Raw genomic sequence first — 12,807 nt, 5'->3', positions numbered from 1 at the left:
CATGCGATTACACCAGACATGCTTGAACCGTCGTGCGCATGCATGAGTTTTTTCACGCGTGTCGGTGACGTCATTCGCCTGTGGTCAGGCTTTGAGTGAGCACTGGTCCAGCCCTCTCGGCTGAAATCCTTTGAGACGCTGCTGGAGACGGCGCGCGTTGCTTTATCAAAATTTTTTCAGGACCTGTGAGGGATATCCGAGTGGACACTATTCGAGAAATTCTGCTGGTTTTCAGTGAAAAGTTTAACGGCTGATGAGAGATTGTGGAGTTTCTTTCGCTTTAAGGACAGCTCACAAAGGGGATCGGCGCGGTCGGAGGTTGCGTCTGTCTGGCTGTTTCAAGCTGAAAACATCCTAATTTAAGGCTCTGTTCACCCAGGTCGTCGTCAGAGAACAGAGAACTTTCAGAAGAAGTCGGCATGAGGAGTTTATGCGGACATTCCACTGTTAAAGGAGATTTTGTAATGAAAGAACGTGCGGGCAAATTCGCCGAGTCGGTTCCGTGATGACGACGCAAATCCGTCTGCGCCACGACAGGAAAAACTCCGTGTTGAAAACCATTTGTAAAATTCAGGCGGCTTTTGATGGCTTTCAACAAGTGAGTATCTGAAATTGTTTAACAGCTGGGCATGTTCCAACTTGTCCGTTAAGGTTTCCAATGGAGGTGTTTTTCCTGTCGTGACCCCCCGCGGTCGGGTCCGGCCCGACATGCGAATCTGCCCGCACGTTCTTTCATTACAAAATGTCCGTTAACAATGGAATGTCCGCATAAACTCCTCATGCCGACCTCTTCTGAAACTTCTCTGTTCTTTGACGATGACCTGGGTGAACTGAGCCTGAAATGTGGAAGTTTTCAGCTTGAAACAGCGAAACGACGCCGCCTCGGAGCGCAGATCGCCGTCAGGCGCCGTGGGCCTTCCTTAAAGCGACACTACCAGGCCAAAATCTCTCATCAGCCGTTAAAATTTTCAACGAAAACCAGCTGAATTTATCGAATGGTGTCCACTCAGTTGTGCCTTACAGTTTTTGAAAAAATTTTGATCAAACAAAGCAGCAGTCTCTGAGCCATTCCTAAACAATGAAAAAAAACGACAAGAGGGTGGGCCACTCCTCACTGAAAGACTGCCCACAGGCGAATGACGTAACCGACAGGCGTGAAAAAACTCTTGCATGCCCACGAGGGTTCAGGCATGTCTGATGTAATCACATGTGATTCAAATCATATGGTTTTTGAAAAAAAATAAGGTCGGATACTTTTCTAACAGACCTCGTATATGTGTGTGTATATATATATATATATATATATATATATATATATATGTGTGTGTGTATGTATTATTAATGTGGAAAGCGTGTCAAAACCTTTGACTGGTAGTGTGTGTAAGCAGTTAATTTGTAGTTTTAAGTTACATTCATGAGCAATGGATTTCAAAATTGCTTGATAATAATTTCATATAACTGATGAGGATAATTGTTATTGTGAATGTTTTGTCCCCTTTGTTTATTTTATTTATATGCTCACAGTAATTAAATTTGTGTGTGTGTTTTTAATTAGCGGTTCCTCCAGGATCGAAGAGGCCTGTGACATGTATGTAAGAGCTGCCAACATGTACAAGATGGCAAAAAACTGGTGTGGTAAGAATAGATTCCATTTAAAAAGTCTATTGATCACCCTTGTGATGTGCTGAATGTTTAATGTCCTTGTAATGCCAATTGTGGCTTCTGTTCAGCTGCAGGAAACGCCTTTTCCAAAGCTGCTCACCTTCACCTGCAGATGCAAAGCAAACATGACGCAGCAACAAACCTCATAGATGCTGGTAATGCCTTCAAAAAAGCAGATCCACAAGGTAATCATTACTCATCATGTCTAAGTTCTGTGACTGCTGTTGACTTCAGCAGCTTTACCTGCTCTGCTAGACGTCAGCGTGAACCCAGCATCAGTGTGTTTGTCCATCTCAAGAGCTTTAAGGCTGTTACTGACTTAGTGTCCAGTACGTCAGTTAACTAAACGAAGGTCAGCAAGTGTACCATAAATTTGGTTTAGCAGAAAAATGTCAACAAAAACTGGCATCAACTCTTTTTGGACATCTGAACAGATGGGTCATTTTCTTGTACTTTCTTGTGTCTGTGCTATTTATTTTCACACAATTTAATTTCTGCTTCTTTTTTTGTTTCCTTCTTCGTGGGTTGTATGTATGTTATGTGTATTCTGTATTCACAGACATAATGCTAATCGTACCCTTTGGCCGTTTTTGCTGCTTGCTTTTTATTTTGACGATTGAGGAATGCAGTTTTACTTGATGTTAGTTGTGGACACATACTCATTGATTCTCTACATGTGTTATTTCAGAGGTCTGGTCTTAATAAATTTTTCTCTTCCCAACAGAGGCCATATAGGCCACAGGCTGGAATAGGTCCAGGGAGCACCCCCCCCCCCCCCCCCCCCCCCCCACACACACACACACTGAACTGATTCCCTGAACTCTACAGAGTATGAAATGGAGGGGTAACAGAAAAAAATATCGGGATCAACTTTATCAAAACACAGTTTTTCTTATTATACCTCAAATTGTCTTGTCCTCGCCCAATCACAGGCTGATTTTTTTTTTTTTTACATGCATAAAAATTGTATAAATGTTCTGTATGTCATATAAAACTATACGAGGTCTGTTAGAAAAGTATCCGACCTTATTATTTTTTTTCAAAAACCATATGGATTTGAATCACATGTGATTGCGTCAGCCAAGCTTGAACCCTCGTGCGCATGCGTGAGTTTTTTCACGCCTGTCGGTTGCATCATTTGCCTGTGAGCAGGCTTTGAGTGAGGTGTGGTCCACCCCTCTCGTCTGTTTTTTATTGCGAATAAATGTCTGAACGATTTGGAGCTTTGCTGCATCAATTTTTTTCCAGAAACTGTAAGAGACCTCCAGGTGGACACCGTTCGAAAAATTAATATGGCTTTCAGGGACGATTTTATGGGGATTAAACCGATTAAGGGGTGTTACTGCCCCTTTAAGGACGGCCCACAACTGCTGAGAGCGCAGCGCGCTCCCAGCGCCGATGGACAGCAGTTGTTGTGCCCTAACCCACACAGACAATTTTAGAAAATTTTTCTAAAACGTTTCTTTTACTCCAACAAAAGATAATGATGAATCAATATCTGCTAGATAGTATCAAACTAGAGATCTCTGGCTTTCATATGACACCAAAATCACAGTGATATGTGAAGGAGAAATCAAATAACTACATTAAAATTCCATATTTATGCTTCAAATTCAGATGTTGCATCTTGAACGCAGTAAACTTTTACAATATTTCACCTTCTTTCTTAAAGTGGAAAAATGTCCTTGAATAAGTTGTGTAATATATCAAATAAAAACTTGTTTTCAATACTACCACTATATTTCAAGAACTTATACTGTTGATATATGCAGACCAGATCTAGTTTGGGTTATCTAAAGCACAACTTTATCGTGTTTACAACCCCTGGCAATAATTATGGAATCACCGTCCTCGGAGGATGTTCATTCAGTTGTTTAATTTTGTAGAAAATAAGCAGATCACAGACATGACACAAAACTAAAGTCATTTCAAATGGCAACTTTCTGGCTTTAAGAAACACTATAAGAAATCAGGAAAAATAATTGTGGCAGTCAGTAACGGTTACTTTTTCAGACCAAGCAGAGGGAAAAAAAATATGGACTCACTCAATTCTGAGGAATAAATTATGGAATCACCCTGTAAATTTTCATCCCCAAAACTAACACCTGCATCAAATCAGATCTGCTCGTTAGTCTGCATCTAAAAAGGAGTGATCACACCTTGGAAAGCTGTTGCACCAAGTGGACTGACATGAATCATGGCTCCAACACGAGAGATGTCAATTGAAACAAAGGAGAGGATTATCAAACTCTTAAAAGAGGGTACATCATCACGCAATGTTGCAAAAGATGTTGGCTGTTCAGTCAGCTGTGTCTAAACTCTGGACCAAATACAAACATGGGAAGGTTGTTAAAGGCAAACATACTGGTAGACCAAGGAAGACATCAAAGCGTCAAGACAGAAAACTTAAAGCAATATGTCTCAAAAATCGAAAATGCACAACAAAACAAATGAGGAACGAATGGGAGGAAACTGGAGTCAACGTCTGTGACCGAACTGTAAGAAACCGCCTAAAGGAAATGGGATTTACATACAGAAAAGCTAAACGAAATCCATCATTAACACCTAAACAGAAAAAAACAAGGTTACAATGGGCTAAGGAAAAGCAATCGTGGACTGTGGATGACTGGACTGAAAGTCATATTCAGTGATGAATCTCGAATCTGCATTGGGCAAGGTGATGATGCTGGAACTCTTGTTTAGTGCCGTTCCAATGAGATTTATAAAGATGACTGCCTGAAGAGAACATGTAAATTTCCACAGTCATTGATTATATGGGGCTGCATGTCAGGTAAAGGCACTGGGGAGATGGCTGTCATTACATCATCAATAAATGCACAAGTTTACATTGATATTTTGGACACTTTTCTTATCCCATCAATTGAAAGGATGTTTGGGGATGATATCATTTTTCAAGATAATGCATCTTGCCATAGAGCAAAAACTGTGAAAACATTCCTTGCAAAAAGACACATAGGGTCAATGTCATGGCCTGCAAATAGTCCGGACCTTAATCCAATTGAAAATCTTTGGAAGTTGAAGAAAATGGTCCATGACAAGGCTCCAACCTGCAAAGCTGATCTGGCAACAGCAATCAGAGAAAGTTGGAGCCAGATTGATGAAGAGTACTGTTTGTTACTCATTACGTCCATGCCTCAGAGACTGCAAGCTGTTATAAAAGCAACAAAATACTACTGATGTGTTGGAGCGTTCTTTTGTTTTTCATGATTCCATAATTTTTTCCTCAGAATTGAGTGAGTCCATATTTTTTTCCCTCTGCTTGGTCTAAAAAAAGTAACCGTTACTGACTGCCACAATTTTTTTTTCCCAATTATTTTTATTAAAGTTTTTCATACAGCAGAATTTTAACAGAGGTACACTTCACTGGGGTGTAGGCAGAACGTATTGACTTCATGGTGTACATATATGCATGAGTGTACTCAATGCAATATACATATATGCAATTATAGAAAAATAACAAGAACAGATAACAGAACCAATAAAAAAAAAGACCTGCAAAAGTATAAATATGTGACATATAGTACAATGAAATGCTTGCAAGGGCCATTAGGAGGAGGGCTGTCCAAATCCAAGGTGGTTTAATTAATTGATTTATAAATGGTGTTTAACTTTTTTCATAGTAGTTAATAAAAGGTTGCCAAATTGAGTAAAACAGCTGTTCTTTTTTTCTCAGAGAGAATTTTAGTTTTTCCAGTTGCAAGTATTGCATAATTTCTCTTAAAAGGTTTTGATGAGTAGGAGGGTTCTTATTTTTCCAATTAAGCGTCTTGCCAGAAGTAACACAAAACATAGCGCATTGGTTTGAAAATTATTTATGCTTACCCCAGTAGGAACAACACCAAATAATGACATTATTGGATCAATAGGGAGTTTCTTCTTGAAATTTTCAAAGTGTCGATAGTTTTGGTCCAATATGGGTTGATGATAGGACAGTTCCAAAATGTATGTGACAGTGAAGCTGGAGAGAACCCACAACGTTCACAGGCAGCATTTACTCTTGGAAACATCTACATCTTAGTTTTTGTTTAGACAAGTGTAAGCGATGAAGGATCTTGAACTGTAGTAGTCCATGTCTCACACAAACTGAGGAGGAATGAACCTGTTCCTGAGCTTCAGTCCATTGGTCTTCTGTGATGTTTATTCCCAAGTCTTTGCTCCAAGCATCCTTTATGTGATCAAGTGATGTTGTACGTTCAAACTGTGAAAGGTTGTTGTATACCTTAATTATCGATCCCTTTTTTAGTGGGTTGTTTAAAAGTATATTATTCAAGGGATATTCGGAGGGTTGATTGGGAAAGGAGGGAAAATTTGTCTTTGTGAAGCTACGAATCTGCAGATATTTAAAAAAAGTCTCTATTATCAATGTTAAATTTATGCTTTAGCTGTTCAAATGTTGAGAAAATATTATCCGTAAAAAGATCTTTAATGGAGTGCACCCCTTTGCGGTCCCATGATTGAAACATTTTGCCTGTGAGAAGTTTGTGTGCATGGTTATCAATTAATGGTGTTAGAATTGAGCATTTGTTCCAGTAAAAATGTTTTCTAATTTGTGACCAGATTTTCAATGAGTGTGACACTACTGGGCTATGACATTTAAAGCTAGAGAGATCGGAGGTGTGAAATAGTAGTGATTTTAATGCATTAGGGGAGAAAGCTTGGTTTTCCATCCGTTCCCAATCAGATTTGTGATTTCCATTCCAAAATGATATACAACGAATATTGCAAGACCAGTAATAAAGACGAAGATTGGGTAGATCCATCCCTCCCATTGATTTTGGTCTTTGTAAAAAAGATTTTTTAATTCTCGGGGTCTTTTTGTTCCAAATGAAGGAGGTAAATAAAGAATCTAACATTGTGAAAAAACTTTTACTTATCAGAATTGGGGTACATTGAAATAAAAATAAGTATTTTGGCAGAATGTTCATTCTGATTATATTAATTCGGCCCGCAAGAGATATGGGCAGGTTGGACCATTTCTCAATCTGTTTTTTAGTTTGCTGGTATAGGGTCATAAAGTTTTTACTGAAGAGACCAGAAATTTATTGTGTGATATTTATGCCAAGGTATTTAAAACAATTGGAGACAGCAAAGGGGTAAGCAGTCAATGTATTGACTTGTCTTTTTGCCTCAGTACTGATAGGAAACAATATGCTTTTTGATAAATTTATTTTGTATCCTGACACATCTCCAAATTTTTTTAGTATGGTCATTATCTTGGGCAAAGATTGAGATGGATCTGAAATATACAACAATAAGTCATCTGCATACAAAGATACTTTGTGTTCTGAGTTTCCTCGAGTAATCCCTTTATATTCTTTTGTGGAGCGTAATGAAATAGCAAGTGGTTCTATGGCCAAAGCAAATAAGAGGGGAGATAAGGGACATCCTTGGCGTGTGGAACGGTGGAGAGAAAAGGGACTTGAGTCTTTATTGTTGGTGCGCACAGTAGCTCTTGGGTGAGCATACAATAATTTTACCAAAGCAATGTAATTGGGGCCGAATCCAAATCTTGACAGGGCAGAGAACAGGAAATCCCACTCGACCCTGTCAAAGGCTTTCTCTGCATCCAATGATACTAGTATTTCTAATTCTTTATTGTTTGGGTTTTGGGTGTAAATAATATTGAATAGTCATCTGGTATTGAAAAATAACTGTCTGTCTTTGATAAACCCTGTTTGGTCAGGTGACACAATTGTAGGTAAGACTGATTCTAAACGGAGGGCCAGTGTTTTGGCCAGTATTTTATTATCCACATTTAATAGACTTATGGGTCTATATGAACCTGGATTAAGTGGGTCTTTGTTACTTTTGTGAATCAGGGAAATATATGCCTCATATAGTGTTGGAGGTAGAGAACCTGTTAGTGCTTCATTATAAACATCTAAAAGCAGAGGGGTAATCTGATCTAAAAATGTTTTTTAAAATTCAGCATTTTGAGGAATACAATTTAGAATAGAAATTCTTGAATGTATTATTTATTATGTCTGGATCTTTTATTTGTCCTGTATCTGTTCTAATTTCTGGAATTAGCCTGGACATTGCTACTTCTTTAATTTGCTGAGCTAACAGTTTGCCTGTTTTTTCTCCGTATTCATATTGTTTGTGTCTTAGTTGTGTCAGTTGTTTCGTTTCATTTGTGTATAAAAGGTTGAGTTTTGTCTGTATTGATTGTCTTTTCTTATACAAGTCTGGTGATGGGGAAGTGGCATAGATTTGATCAATTTCAACAATTTCTTGAGTTAGTTTTGTTTCCTCTTCCCTACGCTGTTTGTTTATCAGACTATTCATTGAAATAATTTGGCCTCTTAGGTATGCCTTTAATGTTTCCCATAGGGTGGATCTTTTAATCTCAGGTTCATCATTTATTTGGAGGAATAATTTAATTTGCGTTTGCAATTCATCTACTGTTTTTTTGTGTGATAGGAGCGTGTTGTTAAATCGCCATTTTTTAGTTGGTAAACTGTATCCTATCTCTAAATGGAATGATACTGGACTATGGTCAGATATAACAATTGCTTCATAATCACAATGTTTGATATTTGTTAGAAAGGAGTAGTCAACCAGAAAGAAATCTATTCTAGAGAACGAATGGTGTACTGGGGAGAAATAGGAATATTTTCTTGTTTGGAGCTAAGGTTCTGAATGGGTCAATCATTTTGAAGGTGTTTTTAAATCTTTGAATAGTTTTGGTTGATTTTGATATGTTAAGTGCTTTTTGGGAGGATGTATCAATTGTAGGGTCTAATACTTGATTAAAATCTCCACCAATAATCAAACGATGAGAGTCCATGTTAGGGATTGCAGTGAAAAAATTAGAAATAAGTTTCATCATCAATATTGGGGGCATATATACAAGCTAGAATAACCGGGTTATTATATAATTTTCCAGCAACAATTATATATCTTCCACGAGGGTCAGATATCACTTTTGATGCTATGAGGGGAACTGTCTTTTTAATAATAATGGCTGCCCCTCTATTTTTTCCAGAAAACTTTGAATGATATACTTGACCTATCCATTTAGCATGTAATCGCTTATGGTCATGATCTTTTAAGTGAGTTTCTTGTAGAAATCCAATATCCATTTCTAGGTTTTTAAGATGAGACAACACATTTCCACGCTTGATGGTACCATTGAGACCTTTACAGTTCCAAGAAATCATTTTAACCAGGATTTGGTGTCCGATACCTTTTAAGCGCTTGTTAAAGATTTTGTATATATGTTTATCACTGTTAAACATTTGTACCTTTGTCTTTGTTCTGATAAAATGTTATTGTGCTGTTTTACACCTGTCTTAAAGTAGCCCTGAGAATGTACTTGTTATTCAACTTTGCTTTAGCATGCTGGGGTCAGTCTGAACTGGGAGTGAAGAGTTGGAGGTTGTTTTTGACTGTTGTAAATTTATGACCTTGTGCTGTGCAGTACAGGAACATTCCAAGCAGATGAAGAACAGATGATAAGTACAACAGACGAGCCTGCAAGAACAGGATGTGCTGACCTCCAATGATAAGATTAAACAAAAGTTTCTCCACGCAGCTGCAATCATTAGTATACGTGCCATAAGATGTTTTGTTTTACGGGAAGAAACTTGTCTTGCGATGTTTCCCCCCACCCTTAGGACAAGTTTCTCAATGTGGGTAGAGCTTCTCCTAATAAAAAGAGTGAGCATGCGCAGCAGTCCTCAGTGCTCTCAGTGGTACTACGTGTACGGACTGTCTGCACTCCTCGCGAGCTAAAATTGACATTCTGTCTCACTGGTGTTTCTTGACTCTGTTTGTCTTATCAAGGTTTTAAGAATGTTTGGAGGCGAAAATACCCAACAGCGCTTAGCCATGATTATTTAATTGGAAAAATATAGCTACTCATTTTTGTGTTTTTGGACAGCCTCCGATTAAGACTAAGGTTAAATTGTATACAGATGCAGGCAAACATATAAACAAAAACTCTTGAACCCCACGAACCCCAATCCCTCCCTGTGCTCCCCTGAACTAACTACTCTGTAAGAACTATGACAGAGTAAAAGTTTGAACTGAGTCAAAAAGTGTCTAAACTCAGAGGAGTGCTTGAGTGTAAACATTAGACTTACCACTAAGCTCCTATTTTCCTTTTTTTGTTGTTGTTTTTTCAGACCATATTACTTATGATTAGGCCATTACAAATGTAATAGACACCAGATAATATTATAATATTCTTGTTTCAAATTATAAATGTAGTTAGGATTATGTGCGAGGTACCTGGTAAATTGTTTATTTCAGTCTGCTTGGGCCATTGCATTGAGTGCCATTTTGATACAATTTTTCAGTTCCCTTCTCGATGAGATGCCAGGTATTTTTCCGCTGCATCTGGGTCAGTGAAAGTTGTTTTGGAGCCGTCCTGCGTGATCACGAGCTTCGCTGGGAAAAGCATTCGGTACTGGATTCCGGCATTGCAAAGATTGGCTTTAACTTGGTTGAAGGCGGCTCGTTGTTTTCCCACCTCTGGGCTCATATATGGGAAGATGTGGACCTGGGATCCTTCATATGACAGCTTGCCTTTGGCCCGGGACAGAGGCATGATTTTACTTATATCCAAGTAATAGTGGAGGCGGGCGATTGTGGGTCGGGGACGTTCGCCACTGCGCGGTTTCGAGGCAGGGCTCCTGTGAGCTCGGTCGATAACAATAGGAGTGGAGAAGTTTTCCTCACCAAGCACTTCAGAAAGGAATCTGGATGTAAACTCGGTCGGCTTGTTGGACTCAGCTCCCTCCGGGATATTTAAAATTCTTATATTCTGGCGGCGGCTTCTGTTCTCCAGATCAAATAGTTTATCCTGCATTTTTTTATGCTCAGCGGCGAAAGACTGGGATGATTTCTCGAGAGTCATGAGTTTATCCGAGGTGTCATTAAATCAAATCAATTTTATTTATATAGCGCCAAATCACAACAAACAGTTGCCCCAAGGCGCCTTATATTGTAAGGCAAGGCCATACAATAATTACGGAAAAACCCCAACGGTCAAAACGACCCCCTGTGAGCAAGCACTTGGCAACAGTGGGAAGGAAAAACTCCCTTTTAACATGAAGAAACCTCCAGCAGAACCAGGCTCAGGGAGGGGCAGTCTTCTGCTGGGACTGGTTGGGGCTGAGGGAGAGAACCAGGAAAAAGACATGCTGTGGAGGGGAGCAGAGATCAATCACTAATGATTAAATGCAGAGTGGTGCATACAGAGCAAAAAGAGAAAGAAACACTCAGTGCATCATGGGAACCCCCCAGCAGTCTAAGTCTATAGCAGCATAACTAAGGGATGGTTCAGGGTCACCTGATCCAGCCCTAACTATAAGCTTTACCAAAAAGGAAAGTTTTAAGCCTAATCTTAAAAGTAGAGAGGGCGTCTGTCTCCCTGATCTGAATTGGGAGCTGGTTCCACAGGAGAGGAGCCTGAAAGCTGAAGGCTCTGCCTCCCATTCTACTCTTACAAACCCTAGGAACTACAAGTAAGCCTGCAGTCTGAGAGCGAAGTGCTCTATTGGGGTGATATGGTACTATGAGGTCCCTAAGATAAGTTGGGACCTGATTATTCAAAACCTTATAAGAAGAAGAATTTTAAATTCTATTCTAGAATTAACAGGAAGCCAATGAAGAGAGGCCAATATGGGTGAGATATGCTGTCTCCTTCTAGTCCCTGTTAGCACTCTAGCTGCAGCATTTTGAATTAACTGAAGGCTTTTCAGGGAACTTTTAGGACAACCTGATAATAATGAATTACAATAGTCCAGTCTAGAGGAAATAAATGCATGAATTAGTTTTTCAGCATCACTCTGAGACAAGACCTTTCTAATTTTAGAGATATTGCGCAAATGCAAAAAAGCAGTCCTACATATTTGTTTAATATGCGCATTGAATGACATATCCTGATCAAAAATGACTCCAAGATTTCTCACAGAATTACTAGAGGTCAGGGTAATGCCATCCAGAGTAAGGATCTGGTTAGACACCATGTTTCTAAGATTTGTGGGGCCAAGTACAATAACTTCAGTTTTATTTGAGTTTAAAAGTAGGAAATTAGAGGTCATCCATGTCCACTTCTAATATTCTGCTGTCTATAAGACAGGGACGACGGAGTGCAGCTGATTACGCAATCGACTTCTGCGTTGCGGTAGCGAGGTCTGGTTGGAATTCAGTCTCACTCCGTGCCACCTTTGTAAACGGGCTGTCTCCGGCCCTAAAGGAGCATCTGGTGGCTAAGGATCAGCCGCGGGATTTAGACGGGTTTATCGATCTAGTTATTCGTTTAGACCATCGGTTAGAGGAATTCAAGTGGGAGCGAGATGAAGGGCGTGGTCGGGTGCGCGCCGTCCCTCTCCCTTCTAGAGCCGAAGTAGCGCAATCCTCTCCCCACTCCAAAGCCAGGGCTCTCAGCGTTGCACCAGCTCCCCCTGCTGACGAAGCTATGGACACGAGCAGGGCTAAAGTTAAAGAGAAAGAAAGATAAAGGAGGCTGGCCCGTGGAGAGTGTTCTTACTGCAGCTCGACTGAGCATGTGCAAAAGGACTGCCCCAAATGGTTAAACTCCAACGCTCACCCTTAGAGATTGGGCTAAGGGTGAGCCATACAAACCACACGGGCATTCCACGAAAGTGCGCACGACTCCCAGTCACCATTCTCTGTGGGGATTTAACCCTTACCGCTCCAGCACTGATCGACACAGGATCAGAAGGGAACCTACTGGATAGTAGGTGGGCTAAGGCAGTAGTGCTCCCTCTGGTGGCTGTTCCTTCGCCATTGAAGGTGCGGGCACTAGATAGCACCCTACTACCAGAAATCACACACCAGACACAGCCTTTAACCTTGGTTGTCTCTGGGAATCACAGGGAGGAGATTGTGTTCTTTGTGACACCTTCAACCTCCAGGAGAATTTTGGGCTTCCCATGGATGGTAAAGCACAATCCCCGGATCGATTGGCCGTCTGGGGTTGTGGCTCAATGGAGCGAAACCTGCCACCGGGAGTGTTTGAGATCCTAAGTGCCACCTGGTGATGACGTTAAAGAGGGCAGAGTTCCCCCCAATCTCACGGAGGTGCCGGCTGAGTATCATGACCTTGCTGACGTCTTCAGCAAGGATCTGGCACTCACCCTGCCCCTGCAT

At 40.3% G+C, this 12,807-nt stretch overlaps 1 long non-coding RNA gene across 1 annotated transcript; it reads left to right on the top strand.

The window, feature by feature from the left end:
• The first annotated feature begins 1,550 nt into the window (after positions 1-1,550).
• On the top strand, positions 1,551-1,782 carry LOC117508716. Its single transcript, XR_004560173.1, has 2 exons — positions 1,551-1,635; positions 1,731-1,782. It is a non-coding gene; the product is annotated as an uncharacterized LOC117508716 (long non-coding RNA).
• Positions 1,783-12,807: the final 11,025 nt, after the last annotated feature.

Source organism: Thalassophryne amazonica, chromosome 4 (assembly GCF_902500255.1).
Source record: "Thalassophryne amazonica chromosome 4, fThaAma1.1, whole genome shotgun sequence".
In the NCBI taxonomy this organism is placed as follows: Eukaryota; Metazoa; Chordata; class Actinopteri; order Batrachoidiformes; family Batrachoididae; genus Thalassophryne; species Thalassophryne amazonica.
This window is presented reverse-complemented; position numbering and strand designations above follow the sequence as displayed.